The following is a 16,886-nucleotide window of genomic DNA, read 5'->3' as shown; positions in this document are numbered from 1 at the left end:
AAGCTGCTGTTTCTTTGAGAGGTAAGACCATTTTTTTCTTTGACTATGTTGTGTAGTATCTACATGTCGAGCATGGTTATATTTTGCGTTTGTCTTACAAGACATGTTATATCGTTTGCGTTCGCTTGTTCTACATTAGTTTTACTGGGTCCTGGACATGCTTATTTTGTGGACTGTGTAAGAAACATTTTTATTGTTTTATTAACGGATTAGCTACAGGGGTTCATGGGGTTATTTTTTCAAGGGGTTATTTTTCCATTTGCTTTCTTGGGATTCCTTTTCTGTAATCCGAGAGTCGGAAATATCGAATAGGATAGCAAGGATAGCATAAAGTGACATTTAAAATCCAAAAAGTCAAGGGCGAAAGCCACTGTGACACCATTGTTCTGCTCTATCAGTAATCTGTATTATGTAAAAATGGTCTGTAAATACAGCATGTTTCCTAGCGGAGTTATACATATCAATGTAGTTATAAATTACAGTTTGTGAAAGTACACACTTAATTTTTTTAATAAAATTATTCAAGACATATGAGTGGACAGACAATGGAGGTCGACAGACCTGGTGATAATTGCTTCTATAGAAAGTTAGCACATGGCAGTGTCAATCTCTTGCTTTTCTTCTGAGTAGTATTTTATTTAGTTGTAATTCAAACAATAATTTGCTTCTTGAAATTAAGTAATGAATTTCTTGTTTTACTTTATAAATCTCAGATCCTGCCTTTACCTGCTCCCTCCTATACTGATGTGGTGTATGTGGTACTGCTGAGCTTGTATGTGGTATGTGAACTGTTATACTTATAAAAACAAAACTGTTTTATAAGTTAAGTTTTCTTTAGTGACCCATCCCATGCCCCTGTTATTTCTTCTCCACATCTGAACCATTGTAAAGGTTGCAGTTCAAGGGCCTGAGGCATGAAATTCTTTTCAGATCAGCTGTGATCAGTATTTTTTGAAACTTATAAATAAATATCAATATAATAAAAGCTGTAATGGCTCCTTTAGCATTTTGTGTAAATGTTTGTGTTAAAATTATAGCTTTAATGAGGTCTTTCTACATTAGTTTTAGTTATAAAGTATGTATATGTGTACATATAGTATGTATATTTACAGTACAGTATGTTGTGTTTGTTGACATGTTTTCAGGTGGAAGCAGAATATGTGAGGATTGCTACTGCTCCACTTGTTCCAAGGCTTTTTACACGACTTGACCAATACACTGACCAGCTCATAAAAGTCTTCAAGAAAAAAGGAGGCGTTGCAGGGAAGAAAATTAGACAAACTTTGGCCCCTGCCACAAAGGTGCGTTATTCTGTTGGTAGCAAAATATTATGGCTAATAAGATCATTTTCAAATTTAAACAGCTAGTGTATGGTAGCTGCACAGTGCACTTACATTTATATTAAGCAAGACAAAGTTTGGTACTCAAAACGTTGGAAAACTTAAATTACCTAAACATATGTAAAATCTGATCCCTCAATTTAGGTTAAACCAGAAGTGAATGTTTTTATGTTATGTTTTGAATGCAAAGAAGATGATGTATTAGTTTGTATGTCATTCATTTTGCGTATAATGTGAGTTTGTGTCATCCTAAAGTATTTCTGTTTTCTCTTCCTGTATCTCTGCCACTCTCTACAGAAGGAAACTATTGAAAAGGGGAGGGAGTGTGTCCTCAGGGCACTACCTTTTTACCTGAATGAAGACCCAGGCATCCTCTTCAAAGAATAATTGGTTGGTAATTTTAGTTTAGTTTTTTATCCGTATTAAACCAAATTTTGAATAACTAATGTTGTTGCATGTTGTAATGTTGTTGTTGTTGTTGTTGTAATTTGCATGGAACCTGTTTAAATGTTTTGGGAAATCTTCTTGTATAGCCAAACTATTTATATTTATTGTTGAATCTGTAGTCTAAAATAGTGGCGCACTGGGGTGCATGTTCCTAATATTGTGTTTACGTCATTAAAGGGTAGCTTTGGCCCTTTTTCTTTCTTTTTTTAAAACTGGACACCATTTTTCTATGTTTTTGTGTCTAAGCTACAGCTGTTCAGAGGGAGCTGGAACAAATTACCCTTGCTATCTTTACCATCGAAAGAGTTGATGCCAGCACTCCTCCAGCCGATGTGGGTATAACCATCTAGCGTGTCCTGCATGACCTGGAAGACCTGGCCTCTGCATGTGCACTCTTAATGGGTGGGATATATGCACTGAATCTCAGTTAACCTCAAGACTGAAAGCTTTCTTTGAAGTACTTCAGAAGCTCTTCCTTCATCTGTATGTCAGCAGACTCTTGACCAAGGTACAGTTGCTCAAGAATAAACTGAATGAATAAGCCAACCCTTAATTTGGATGATGAATGTTCTGTCAGATGGACAGAAGTTTTTCGGAGGCTGAATGGGAATAAAATGGTAATTTGTAAATGACAGATAAAGGGAAAATTACATTTAAGAGAAATTTAGAACATTTTGAAAAGTTTGTAAACTACTACAATTTGAGAGATTTTACTCTTGGGGGGGGGCTAGTAAGAGACCATCAAAAGTATTGAGATTTAAAGGATTTAATTGAGAGATGATACTGCACCAGAAATGTTGAAGGGTAGTGTGTATATTAGCGTTCAAGGCATATTGTTATGAGGTGGAAATATGTTCATATTCAGTTTGTGTTACATTGTGTGCATTGTAAAGGTAATTGTAATGCATACTAAGAATAAGGGTGAGTTAGGAATGCAGGATGAATGTATAATTTGCGGACTTTTAAAGACGAACAATTGTTTCCATGTTAAAATGTTTACAACTCAAGCTTTTTGCCCAAACACTGGTAAAATAAACGTTGACAGTGGCAAGTGTTAAATGGTTACTGCTGTGCTGTTGCAAAAAACTGAACGCTGACAAGCTGTTTTATTCAAAGGAGCTTGCAAAGAAAAGCGTCTGGACTTCTTTAAGTTACTTGAAGACGTTTCACCTCTCATCCGAGAAGCTTGAGTTCATTGTGAAACCTGACCCCACCTTATGCGAATTCCTGAGATCAGATGGCCCAGGATGTGAGTGGGCGTTAAGGCGTCTGGGAAGGGATCTCAAAACTGGATTATAGATGGCAGAGAGTTGGTGTCGTAAACCCCCGCCTTAGAAGCCATCTATGTCCACTGTGAGCGACCATCTTTGAACATCTGATCTCAGGAATTCGCATAAGGTGGGGCCAGGTTTCACAATGAACTCACCCGAAACTCTGGCTGATTGTGACCCACACACTTTTTTACACCTTGGCTCAGGCGATTAGAGGATCATCAGGGGGTCCTTTTGTCCCTCTGTGGGGGGAAACTCCCACTAGGTTTATATCTGGGACTCTCCACCATTTGACCTTAGAACTGAAGAAGCTTCTCGGATGAGAGGTGAAACGTCTTCAAGCAACTTAAAGAAGTCCAGACGCTTTTCTTTGCAAGCTCCTTTGACTACGATGACCTGGATGACTGAGAACCTTCACAGACAAGCTGTTTTATTGTTAGACCATAATGTTGGCATGTTTTATTAACGTTTTATTTGGGATGGTGATATAATTTTCTTTGATTGCTAATATCATTGGACTATTTATTATTATTATTATTATTATTATTATTATTACATTAATTTTTTTTTTTAATTGTGGCTGTTGAGGTGGACACTTCACTTTGCATTGTTAAAAGAAAGCACTTCATTGGCGTTGTGTTACTGGACTGACCCTAAGCAATCATTGCAAATAGCAACTTTGCTATCCATTTTAGACACTAAAAGAAAAAACACTCCACAGACCTTACTAGCATCACATGTGCATAACTCAAGTGTCATCTTATCAATGTGTTATGTGAGCTTCAATGGGGTTTTTTTCTCTTCTATTTCTGGCAGATACAGATATTTAATTTAAAGTCGTGATGTTGCATCTGTCTACATACTGTTAATTACTAACCCTAATGAGCTGTTGTGTTTTATTTTGGACTGGGTTTACACAAATGCTCACTGAATGTGTTGGCAATAAAAGAAATTTTAAAAAATAAGTTGGATGTACTTAATTCATTTGTGTGGAACCTGTTGACAAAATAGATTTATGTAAAACTAATTAATAAAGCACAAGGTGGCTGCAAATATAATATTTGAATTAATCTAACTTAAATTTAACATTTTACTGCCACAAATAAGAAATGTGTTGAAGTAACTAATCTAAACTATCTAACCTGTAAATATATCATCTATGTTCATACAACATAAGTTGATTTAGTTAGTCTTAAATATGTCTTGTTAATCTTAAGTAGTTTTTTTTTAAATTAGATGAACTAAAGATTTTTGCTTTAAACTAACATAATTCAATTTCGTGGAACCTGTTGACAAAATAATTTTAATTAAAGTCAACGTTTCATTTTTTTGAGTGTGGGTGTCCAAACGGACTGAGTACCTTCTGGAACAAGTCTATGCTGGCCATTAGAGGAACTCCCATTTTTTCACACAGTTTCTGCTGTTAGAAAGAGCTGTTAGCATGGCTACTATACTTTTAAATGTAGTGCATGTGTCTATGTGTGTTTGTGATGGAGGCTGTTGTGTGTTTGTTGAACTTCAAAGAGATTGAAAGCATCAACTAAATCACCCGTCCCATTTTCCCAATCAATCTCACTTCAGCTATACTGCACTAGCCCTCCAGATATTTCCTCAGACTGGGGATCAATAAGCTTGAATGATTGAAGACCACTAATCCCATTGATACCCCCCCCTACATTTGACTAAGATCTACCAAAAGACCAGGAACCATTTTCCTTTGCTTTCCCTAATTTAAGTGGGCTAAGTGATGGATAGAGAGAGGCTGTGTCTGTATCTTTAGGCTTGATTTTGATCACTGGCCACAGAGTATATTTGTACTTGCTTTGAATTTGTCACAAAGACTTTGGAGTGGTATCCATTTAGGCAAGTGCTGTTACAAATCAGCTGGCTTTTTACTGTATTTATCTTGGCACAAAATCCACTGGCCAAGAAACCAACTGGACGCTGTAGGCACTTCCTCTGAATTCAAGCCTCTTTGAAAATGTGTGATACCCAAACAAAACAGGGCCGCTGTTTGCTGTCCATTTCTGTGCTGACTGAGAACAAGGAGCTCTATACCAGTTGTCAGACCACTGATATTTAGACATCGACGCGACAGTCATCCCCACGTGATTACTTAGGATTCAAATCAGTCTTTTAACAATACAGCCTTTGTTGGCTCACAAAAACCCATCTGACCTATACACACAGCAATCCCTTGTTTTCATCCTCTGTCTTTTAGTGTTCTGCATCTGCAAACGACCTCCGGTAGAAGGAAATGAGATGCAGCAGGAGGCCTGAGAGAAAGCTTTTTGCTGGTTTAAGATCAGCCACAGGTATTAAGCTGCTCTCAGGGCCCAACAAAGCTCAGGCAAAAAGCCCAGGCAGGCAGGTGGGAGCGCGAACAACAGGGAATCAGATAGAGGGGGATTCATTGAGACACACCAAGGCACTATAATCTGAGGGAAACATAAAACCAGGGCTTTAATGTTTGTTTTATGTTCAGAAAATTAGTGTCGGAACGCTGCTATTTGATGTTGGAATAAGAGATTGGGAGATGCTGATACTGATTTCATATTTTGTGAAGGTGCTTTTCCCCCCACCGCTCGTGTTCTCTCACATCATCATTTCTATCACGGCCATATCTCGCTCTCTACTCAGTCTGCACCCTTAATCCTACCTCTATCCTCTCCCTCACAGATTGCTGTATCACACATACTTAAGAGTTTTCGCCTTTTTTTTTGTTATACCTCTGGCAAGAAAACAGACCTTCTCCTTTTTTCCCTCTCTTTGCTGCTTTGAGCACGTCATCAGTCTAATGCAATCAAGACCAGCCACCTGCCAACCAACACCTTTTACGGGACAGGACAACTGAATTTAGATTGAAGGAAAGAAATTCTTTCCAATGCAAACACACACACACTTAAATGATCTCTGTTTTTCCTTTGGTTTAATATGAGAATAATATGAGAACCCCACAATAACTTAAAACATCTCACAGATGGGTTGTTACGTAGAGAAAGCCAAAAGGTGAGTGCCTGTGTGTGTTGCTCTATTAAGAGTATCAATATCTACAAAATTAATACGGGTGCTTTAGCCACTGCAGCCTTATGGGAAATAACACAGAAATGGTTTGGCATAAGGCCAAATCAATATATCCTTTAAATGACAAAACCACAGGCGACAGAGGTCTTGTGTGTGCTATCTATTGGACAGCGTTCGCAGTAATAGAGTTTGATGTATAGCATATTTTATGAGGTTGTAATATTTCAAGGTATGTGATATTTTACAACAACTGATAATATCCTATACTGCCTTTGCTGCAACAGATATCATAAAACAAAATCCTGCAAATCACAAAAAGCTATGTAATAATAAAGGCAGACAGAGCAGACATAAAGCCAGGCATGGTTCACGGCCAGTAAACCCAATATTAAGGAGTGTGTTGCAATACGTCCCCTACTCTCTGGCTTCATACCTATTCTGTTCCTACTGAATTTGCACAGAGAGACCTGTTTTTGTAAAGGAAGACAAAAACAAACAACTTTTTGCTTTTCAGGGTTGAGAAATGCGAGGAGACTTTATCACAATTTTGTCCGACATTCGATAAAGAAAGCGTACGAGAAACAGCTGCCCTTCTTTCTCCCACTCCCCCATTCAATAAAGCTCCCATTGAGGAAAGGAAAACAGCAGACGCACCTTTTCTTTTTACCCTGAGGGGAAGGTACTTCACATCGAGGCCATCACTGAAAGGTCAAGCCGCTCCGAATCTCATGGAAACTCCATTTAGGATACACACTTCCTGTGTCGTACTGGGCCCTGTCCAGCTAGCATCTCAGTTACAATAACATTTCCACAACCTGGCGGGGGGGGGGGGGATATGAGCTCCAGAGGTGCAGAGAATGTCAGGACAACGCTCTGACCTTTTAATCGCTGTGAATACAGATGGGCATCTAACACTCTGTTGATGTCAGGAATATAACCTGTGTCGTTCACATTTACAGTGCCCTTTCACTGTGTCATTGCTGCATGCGTGTCTCTCTGTAACATGTTCAATTTTAACATTTAAGTATCTCTCTCTCTATGTATATATATATGTGTGTGTGTGTGTGTGTGTGTGTGTGTGTTTCCTATCATCAAACATCATTTATTAAGGGAAAAAGGCTATCCAAACCTACAGCCCTTGTGAAAAAGTAATTGTTTGCTGAACCTAATAACTGGTTGTGCCACCTTTGGCAGCAAGAACTGCATGCAGCCATTCATGATAACTTAATTTTGTTTTCTCTCAGTCAGATCACTGTAAACTGAGTGCTCTTGAGCTTCAGCACACAAGCTGAAAATCTTCATCAAGATTTTCTGACAGATACCAGAATTCACCGTTCCATCACTTGCAGCAAGTTGTCTTGAAGCACCAAAGCAGCCCCAGACCGTCACACTACCACCTCCATGTTTGAGGTTTAGTATGATGATCTTTTTATGAAATGCTATGTTAGTTTTACGCCATATGTAACGGGACTCAAACCTTCAAAAGTTAAACTTTTCTTTCTTCAGCCCACAGAAAATTTAACCAAAAGTCTTGGAGATCATCAGCATGTGTTTTGGCAAATGAGCCTTTGTGTTCTTTTTGGTCAGCAGTGGTTTTCATGTTGGAACTCTCCCAATGAATGCCATTTTTGTAATCCTTTCTAGACCAATAAATGCCAGTAACGTTGTTTCTTAGCTTCTTCTTTTCAGATTGTGACAATGTGTTGCTTGTTGAGATCGTTTAGCCTGCTTCACTTTGTCAACCAGGTCCTATTTAAGTGCTTTGTTGACTCAGCAACTCTGACAGTAATCCAACCCGAGTGTGGCTGGTGAAATTGAACTCGGCTTTCCAATACGGTAAATGTGTTTAATCACATTTAATTCATTTAAGTTTGGATAACTGTTTTTCCTTAATAAATGAGAAGAACAAATACTGTTTATAAAATTGCATTTAGTATTTACTCTGGTTATCTTTGTCTGATATTAACATTAGTTTGATGATCTGATACGAGTAAGTGTGACAAAATAATAATAATCAAGAAATCAGGAGAGGAACAAATACTTTTTCACACAACAGTGTATACAGACACAAGATACACCCACAAATGCTGATGGTTTCTCCTCCTGTAAATTAAAAATGTGTCAAATCCATTGTTATGGTCCTGAGAATATGGTGAACAGACATGATACCTCTGTCTGTTTACAGACATCAGAGTAATGCCTGGCATCCAAGGTATTACTGCTCCATGCCAAACTATGTCAACCAAATGTTTGCTTGACAATATATGATGACAAAAAACAAACAAACAAGATACAATCTAGAGAGAAGGACTTTGCTTGCTTCCATGAAATTGGCCTCTTAGGTAAATGAGAGTGTAATGAAAGCCCTCTTCATTACTAATAGGAACTCCCATCACATAGATTGGCGCTTTACTCATTTGTAAACATTGTAATTAGTAAGGAATAATTGCACTGACTCAAAGTTCATTTGATTGGTTCATTTATATTTTTCTCTTAACCCTGGGAGGCCTAAGTCATCATCACTGATGACCCTAACTCTACACTGTGCTTCCCGAATATACTTTTTTTTATAACCCTGGGTGCTGATGCTTGGTGCAGCCAGCAGAAGGTTCCTTTTGCTTTTTAAGTGCTGACGTATCAGCCCTGCTTCTGGGTCCAAGCTTCGCATTCATTAAGGTTGTTGTCTGTTTACCATGTTAAAAGGCTTTGTATCTTATTTTATTTATTAGAATCAAGCTCCTAAAAGTAATCAGTGATCATTGTCAGCCTCTCTGGCTTTTTATTAGCACTATTTATGTGCAGCTTGTCTTTAAGCTCAGTTTTTAAATCTTCCAATGTAACGTCAGACCATGGGCTCAGTTTGCCAGAAACCAAAATATCTGAAAGTTTCAGAAAAGACAAGAAACAAAATCTGAGAACAGAGAATCACTCTGAGACTAAGTGGAATGTCTGTGGCTACTAGCTTAGGATGAGGAATTTTTCATAGCGAGCAACATATTAATGACTAACCTTGTGTTGTTTATGTATCATTTCTGTCTTTTGACAGAAGTTTGACTTTTAGGAGAAAAATTTAGCATTGCCCTCAATCTTTGATCTGCTAATGTTTTTATATTATCCTAGCCATAGCTAGCCTAGCCATAGCTCTATAGCTAGCCTCTAGGTAGCACACGATTATACGGCAGCTAGCCCAATTTCGATAACCCTACGAACTTTAGACTGTGTGAGTCTAAAGCCAGGATTGTACCTCCTGTAGAGAAACAAAGACAAGTGTCTCAGCAGTACACATATGCACACACACACAAGCAACACACTGAAAAGCAGAGGCAGTTTCGCTGGCTGACAGTGATGGGACTTTGTTGATACGCCACGACAGCAGTGAAGAGATGAGCACAAAGAGGAGAAGTCAGAGGAGAGGAGAGGAGAGGAGCAAAGAGGAGAGGAGAGGAGTTGTATGACAGGTCTATAGGAGTGTGCCAAAATGAGAAGAACAAAATAAAGAGTTAGAGAAAAAACTAAGAAGAGGGTGGGATGAGTTGCAAAGTCAGCAGTCAGGAGATAGGTGATTGTGTGGAGGCTTCTTGGTAGGGCTGCAGGGAGCAGGTGGAATCGGCAGCGAGTTGAGTGTGTATGCGCACATGCTTGTGGGTACATTGTACACCATCCACTATGAGTGAAAATCCCAGATCGAATAGGTTCATATATCATCCTCCTAACGGTATTGGCTGTGAGTCAAATCTTTGAGATATCTCTTTCTCTCTCATTTTGACTTAATGACTCCAGGATCTGTCTCCATTTAGCACTATTTTCGCTCAGCTGTCATAACTGTTGAGATTTACTGCAGAACCATTTTTTTCACTCCCGCTGCAATTAGAAACACAAACATGTGTCTGAAGGCTGGATTAATAGCGAGAGTTCAGTGTTTTAAAGCCATCTGGATGATTACATTATTTTGATGTCCTAACATGAGAATTTTGCCCTTGGAGCACGCCCACCTCCTTGTGAAGGCGGTCGGCACTAAACTCAGAAAATGTTGTAATATAAATGTTGATTTTAGGAGATGGTATCTGTGAAAGAGGTCACGTAAAAGCACACTGTAAAAAAAATGTGTTTATCAAAAGAGCATGTCATAAGATAAGAATGTTTTTCACTCTCGTGGTAGTTACGGTGATTAATTCAAATATTTGCATGAAATTGAATATGTGGGCATGTGGAAAAATAAGATTCAGAATGAAAGGTACAGACATTTGAGTGAGGGTAAGAAGTTTAACACAGATGGAAAAAGTGCCATGTACCAGAGAGGAAATGTAGTCATACTGAGCAATGTTTAAAACTTTAAATTAAATTTTAGATTAAAGTTAGGAAAAGTTGTTCAAAACTCTAAATAGGTAAAAATAAGAAAATTCTTATTTAAATTTTGAAACAATATGAAAAACGAATATCTGACTTCTGAAATTCAATGTACAAACACACACACTCAAGGTAGGAGAAACAGGGAGAAAATTACGAAGAACTGTAATGAAAACAGATTTTATGGAGTGATGAACCTAATTTGATTTTTTTTGGTTTGGTTCAAATTGTCAGAATGACAGAGGAGGACAAGAGAGAGGTACAACGGTCATAGTTTGTGCTGTTGTGGATCTTGTTGAAACTGGTGGAACCCATATGATTGGCGACAGCTTCGTTTTTCAGCATAACAATGATCGCAAACACACTGCTAGTGCAGTAAAAGCATACCTGGATAGAAAAACACTCAGTGGAGCACTATCAGTCATGTACTGGCCTCCCTTGAGCCCGGACCTCATCATTATTGAAGCAGTGTGTTATCATCTTGACAGAAAATGGGGGGGGAAAGGGCAGCCAAAATCCAAAGAAGAGCTTTGAATGTCTTTTAAGAAGCCTGGAGAACTATTCCTGAAGACTACTTAAAGAAATTGCAAGAAAGTTGCTGAAAAGAGCTCAGACTGCGATGAAAAATAAAGGTGGTCATACCAAAGATTGAATTTCAAACTCAGTATATATACAGTATTCTGTGAATCTTTGCATGTTTCAATAAATTGCTGCACTTATTTCCAATTTGTTATAAAATATAAAGAAATTGGAGATGCTTAAAACATTTGCACAGGACTGTATAAAGTAATACTTTAGTAGAAATAAATGGGTTAAAGTTCCAGATTTATGAAAGAGCAAAACATGGAAGAATAGAGGCTGAACCACCAATAAAGAGGGAATGCTTATCATATATGAGAAGGTACAATAAGATATTGTCTGCACCAATAATATCCCTGCATCTAGTTCCAGATGCTGAAATGTTATCACCATATTGTTTTCTCAAAAATATGAAGAAAATGCTAAGCAGAGGTGTTTAATTCAACCCTGCAAAGTGATGCAGTGGTTCCTTGTTGACTCTCGAGAGTTCAACTCTAATCACCATAAAACCACAAGAAGTAAATGAATTTCATTATCTTCGGAGGCCTGGTCTTTAAGCTAAGCTAAGCTATGAAAGCGTCTATGAAAGCAGTGACAATCTTCTCATCTAGCACTCGCCACATTAGCAGTGAAACATGATTGCCCAGACTGAGAGATCATTTCCTGCAAAATGCACTGGTCTCTTTTGTAATGCAGCACAACTTCACTGGTTAAACTTAAGGTCAAGGAGTACCTCGGGCAATCAGAGCGAAAGCTAACAAACAAATTTCCCACAGATGACTGTTTTTAACAAGGAGCAGGAAGGGCGCCGAGGGTCGCTACTATATCTGGACCCGAGCAGTGAACTCTATATTGGGGAGGCCTGGCAGTCAACAGAGCCACACACTCTAAAATAAACACACGCTCGTACCAAAATGATCCAAACAGCAACAGCAATCCATCCAAGCCAGCCTTCATTAAAGTGGTCCACCCAAGTTCTAATTATAGGATTACAGAGCAGCCAGCAGGACACAGCGAGGGCCTCTGGTTGGATGCCGCCAGATCACTGTACCTAGTGACCCAGGTATCCACCCACAAGCACACACACATACACACACTCCTGCTCAAAACACTCATTTATACACTACCCATTTTTGTCCTCCTCTCCACAGGACTCGGGAGTATGAAGTCACCCAAACCAAACAAGACATACACCTGGTAAGTATAGTGCTGACTGCGTGACTCCTAAACATACTTAAAAATAACCCCAAAGGTAGAGAAAGCAAGGAGAGTCAGTACCAAAGAGTGATAGCAGAGGGTAGTAGACTGGGTCAGGAGATCTCTTTTCAATAACATCTTATTATAGCCACAGACAGTCTGGGCTTTTAAGATGTTTTAAGTGATGCCCCCAGAGTAGAGGTGTCACCATTTACCAGTCTTAAAGGGGAAAGACGCATCCTCCCTTTACTACTTTCCAGATTTTTTAGCCCGCTAGGGACTTCTTTTATTTCTTCTTCCTCTCATTTTTGACTCATCCCTTAGAGGTCAGATAAGTAAATGAGCTGCAGGCTCATTGATTATTCACACTGAGTAGTTTGTGCAGGTAGAAATCAAAGACTTTAAACTTTCATGGGTTCTAAGCTTTTATACAAACACGACAGTGATGGCGTGTTTGGGATGTTGGTTGGTATCTCACTGTAAGATCATGTATGTTTTACAATATTTTTTGTACTTCAGTAGTTTAAACAGGGTGATTCCTATAGATGTTTGTGGTGACATTTGGCATGGTATGGATGTTCAGAATCAACGATGGCAGCTTTGGTGAGCCTTTCACTGTTTTCATTGTGCATCATCTTCAGTCTAAATTTCAGTTAGGTTTCAGTAATGTGAAATAAATTATTAAAGTTTTCGCACATAAGAACCTGGAGCTCTTAATTAGCAAATACTAAGATGCTAGCATCTAAACAATGTCCATTTTTAGCTTCACAGACCTGCTGCCATGGCTCTAGTCTAGTTTCCAGTGCAAAAAAGAGAAATTTTAAAGCAAAGCTATCAGAAAAATACAGTGAGCAAAGTGTTAGTTAAATTGAGCTCAGCCAATCCACATCAGCTGACAGGCTGATTCATTCACATTCACTGTGCTTTTGCAAGGTACTTTGCAACCCACCCCAGCTCCTCCCTTCATGCTGTCTCATGTCTGTTGTTATTTATGCCTGTGTGTGTGTGTGTGTGTGTGTGTGTGTGTGTGTGTGTGTGTGTGTGTGTGTGTGTGTGTGTGTGTGTGATGAATTGTTAAAAACACTAAGGGAAAGCTCAACTTTTATTAGTTGCTTTTTTTGCCACTATAACTGCAGTTACAAAAACACATAAAAAAACAGTATTTAGGCAAGACAGCGTACAACACAACTTCACATTGGGCAATAATAAGTTTTACTGCAGTCTGTGAACACACACACACCAACAGGACGTTGGCTGCAGCTCACTGAACATGCTGTCACTATCTCTAGATTGGAGATTCAAAAAGACTTTAGTGCCGTTGTACTGCAGTGCAGAGACGACAAAATTAGGTAGGCATCCCGTGGTTCTCCGTTTAAAAAAAAGAAAGAAAAGCAGACAAAATAAAAAGAGACATAAGTTAAATGGCAAAAAAAAGAGAGATTTAAAAGTAGCAATAAAAATTTGAACAGTAGTAAACTATAAATACATAAATACACGGGGGGTGGTCACTGATTCGGGAGCCTAACAGCTTGGGGGGGGGGGGAAGCTGCTCAGCATGCTTGTGGTGTGTGAGTGCAAAGTCCTGTAACATCTGCCAGAGGGGATCAGTTCAAAGCGGGTGGTGAGTGGGGATGAGTGGGGTCTCCAGTAATCTTAGAGTCCCCTTCTCTAGACAAGTAGATTTCCTCAACTGTAGGCAGCTGTGCGCCACACTGCAAATCCCTGTGGGCCTGCTCAGTGCAGCTGCCGTATACCAGTGCAGTGATGTCCTGAGTCGGCACGCTCTCCACTGTGAATTCGAAGAAATTTAGGAGGAGATCTCATGAAAGTTTGATTCAAGTAAAGGTTTTGTTGTTAGCTGTGTGCACTCCAGTGGTGTTCGCTACCAGCAATCTAAAGCTGGAGACTCAGATCGGTTCTTTTCTTCTGCCACTGCGATCCACTTGTTCCTTCTGGTATTGAGGGCATAACAATGCCCTCTGCAAAAAATGTTTATGGTGTTTGTTGCATGGATGGCTTGGCAGTCACAGGTAAAGATCTCATACAAGAGCAGGCCAGCGTGCAGGGTGATCTGCAGCGTCTTTGGAAAAAAAATCTCCATCAGTTGATTAAGCTGGAGATGGCTGGGGTCAGCTGTAAAGTCTGTCAGCCCTCGAGGGTCACTTAATGTTTTCACATCTGACTGTTATTGAAGCATGACCGAACACCTCTAAGCGAGGAGTTCAAACCCAGTGCTGGACTTCCTCGTGTCCCCGGCAAGACGCATGACACACAAACACAGCCCTTCATTTATTAGTTTAATTTATGGTGCTTTTTGTATATGGAACAGGAGGACAACAGGTAGCTTTAGCTGTCAGGTCAGTGACTGTGATAGTGCTAAATATGAGAAAAAAAACCCAGCCCACTTTAGTTTACCATCTTGTCATAATTATTCATGGAGGAATACACTGCATATTTTGTAAATACGCTAATGCTTGTGTAGAGGTACTGATGTGTAAAGGGCTGCCAAGATGTGCTTTTTTTTAAAACCCCCAGGCATCATCTTGAGGAACAATGAATTCTCTATGAATATTACATTTCTTACAAATGAGATGCCAATTATTATTTTTTTATCAACAACTTCCATCCCTCTGTAACTAAGAACAAAGTGATGATCACAAAGAGGACACACATATCTCGCATACACCCTTAATATGCAATCAAGCAAAATGTCAAGCTTGCTTTGTGCTGACATCCCACAAGTGATAATTGTGTAAACAAAAAGCTCATCATTCATTCAAATATTATAGAGAAATAGATGAAAAGGGATAACAAAAGAATACAACCCGCACCGAGTACACAAGTGTATTGAAACTGAAAGGAGAGCGCTGCGTTGGGTGTGACTCATTCAGAAGCTATCTGATTATTTTAAAAATTTCACCAGCTCTCTTGGGATTTTTTTCTAACCTAAGATGTTATTGTAGTAGTTTAAAAGTGTTTGTGTTTACACATCGGACTCCCAAGCTGGGCAACTGTTAATGGAAGATGAGGAGGGTGGGGGCTGAGAGGAGGGGAAGAAGACGAGGAGGAGGGTTGAGGAGCGAGAGGAGCGAAGATGTCGTGAGGCTTATTGGGGCCAACAGAGGGCATTGTTATCTATAATATCCATTCACATGTGCTGTATCAGATGCAGCGAGTGCGGCGCTTCTCAGAGATGGAAATTAGTCTTGTTCCCCACTCAGCCCTGGTCACACCAAGGGCGCATCAGACAAATGAATTTATGCAGACAATACATATGCAACGCTGATGATACAGAGGGTCGTGCGAATGGCTGAAAAAGTGATGGGATTTGAGAGAGCCGCCTGTCAGTTTGTGATTCAACCTGATCTCACTTCTGTCCACATAAAACTAAAAAACTGTCAGCATTTCATTTCCGTGCAGCTTCAGGGTGAATTTCATGTTTTGGCTGCTCCTGGCATGAGAAAATCACACAATGACTACAACTAAACTAAAGCCAACAATAACAAATGATAACAAATCTTGCATACTGCATGTTGCATGTTAATCTGCACTGGGGAAGGCAAAAGTGGGAAGGAAAAAACCCCTTTTACAGGAAGAGACCCTGAGGGAGAGGCAGCCCTGCTGTGAGCAACTTAGAATTGAGTGGAGTAAGAAAGGGCAAAGACAGGCTGTGGAAGAGAACCAGAGGTTAATAATAACTAATGATTCAATTTAAAGTGGTGTATAAACACATAGAGAGTGAAGAAAAAATATACAGTGATTCGTGGGATGCTTCCAGCAGCCTAGGCCTTTTGCAGCCTAACTAAGGGAGGATTCAGGGTCACGTGATCCATCCCTAACTATATGCTTTGTCAAAAAGGGACGTTTTAAGCCTAATATTTAAAGTAGAGAGGGTGTCTGTCTCCCGAATCCAAACTGGGAGCTGATTTTACAGAAGAGGGGCCTGAAAGCTGAAGGCTCTGCTTCCCATTCTACTTCTAAATACCCTTGGTACCAAAAGGTACTATGATGGCCTGATTATTTAAGACCTTGTATATGAGGAGAAGGATTTTAAATTTGATTCTGGATTTAACAGGTATAGAAATCTAGAAAAATAATAATTATTAATTAAAAAGAAAAAAGTTCCCAGCCTATAATGGCTCCATTCCTTTGATACACCCTTTTCTGTAAGAGTGTGAGACATAATCCAGCATGGCGCGTGGATCATATCTTCTTTTCAAAAGTGTTTTAAAATACTTTCGTTTAATCTAGTGTACCATGAACAAAATCTTTCTAGAAGAAAGTCTTGCACCTGGCAGACATCCTGGCAACGCCTGTGGGCAGTTATTTCAGGTTATCAAGGCCAAATCTGTACTTAAATGAACGGAAAGAAACACATAATTTATATTGGCAGACATAACACCTTCTTATACCACTTAAAACTACTTAAAAAGTGTGCCAAACCCATGAGCGCTACTGCAAATGTGCAAATTTGCTCAATCTAGATCAAAATGCCATGCTTATTTCTGTTAAAGTCACAGGCCATGCTAAAAAAAACAAAATACACTTGCCAACATCTTTAGCAAGATGATGAATAGATAAATGAAACCTCATAAACATGCAGGTGTTAGCACAACAACACGACATGCTCATAATTTTCCTCAGGTGGCAGCTGATTGGCTGTTGTTTTGCTATTCAGCAT

At 39.3% G+C, this 16,886-nt stretch overlaps 1 long non-coding RNA gene across 1 annotated transcript; it reads left to right on the top strand.

Annotated features, from left to right (window-relative positions):
• The first annotated feature begins 237 nt into the window (after positions 1 to 237).
• On the top strand, positions 238 to 4,099 carry LOC146568165 (uncharacterized). The gene is made up of 4 exons (XR_014893582.1): positions 238 to 779; positions 1,146 to 1,301; positions 1,638 to 1,730; positions 2,034 to 4,099. It is a non-coding gene; the product is annotated as an uncharacterized LOC146568165 (long non-coding RNA).
• Positions 4,100 to 16,886: the final 12,787 nt, after the last annotated feature.

This window comes from Mchenga conophoros, linkage group LG8 (genome assembly GCF_057382185.1).
Source record: "Mchenga conophoros isolate Kocher_MC1m ecotype Shallow Benthic linkage group LG8, M_conophoros_male_GT1.1, whole genome shotgun sequence".
NCBI classification, from domain to species: Eukaryota; Metazoa; Chordata; class Actinopteri; order Cichliformes; family Cichlidae; genus Mchenga; species Mchenga conophoros.
Note: the sequence above shows the minus strand (reverse complement) of the source record. Positions and strands in the feature narration are given on the sequence as shown.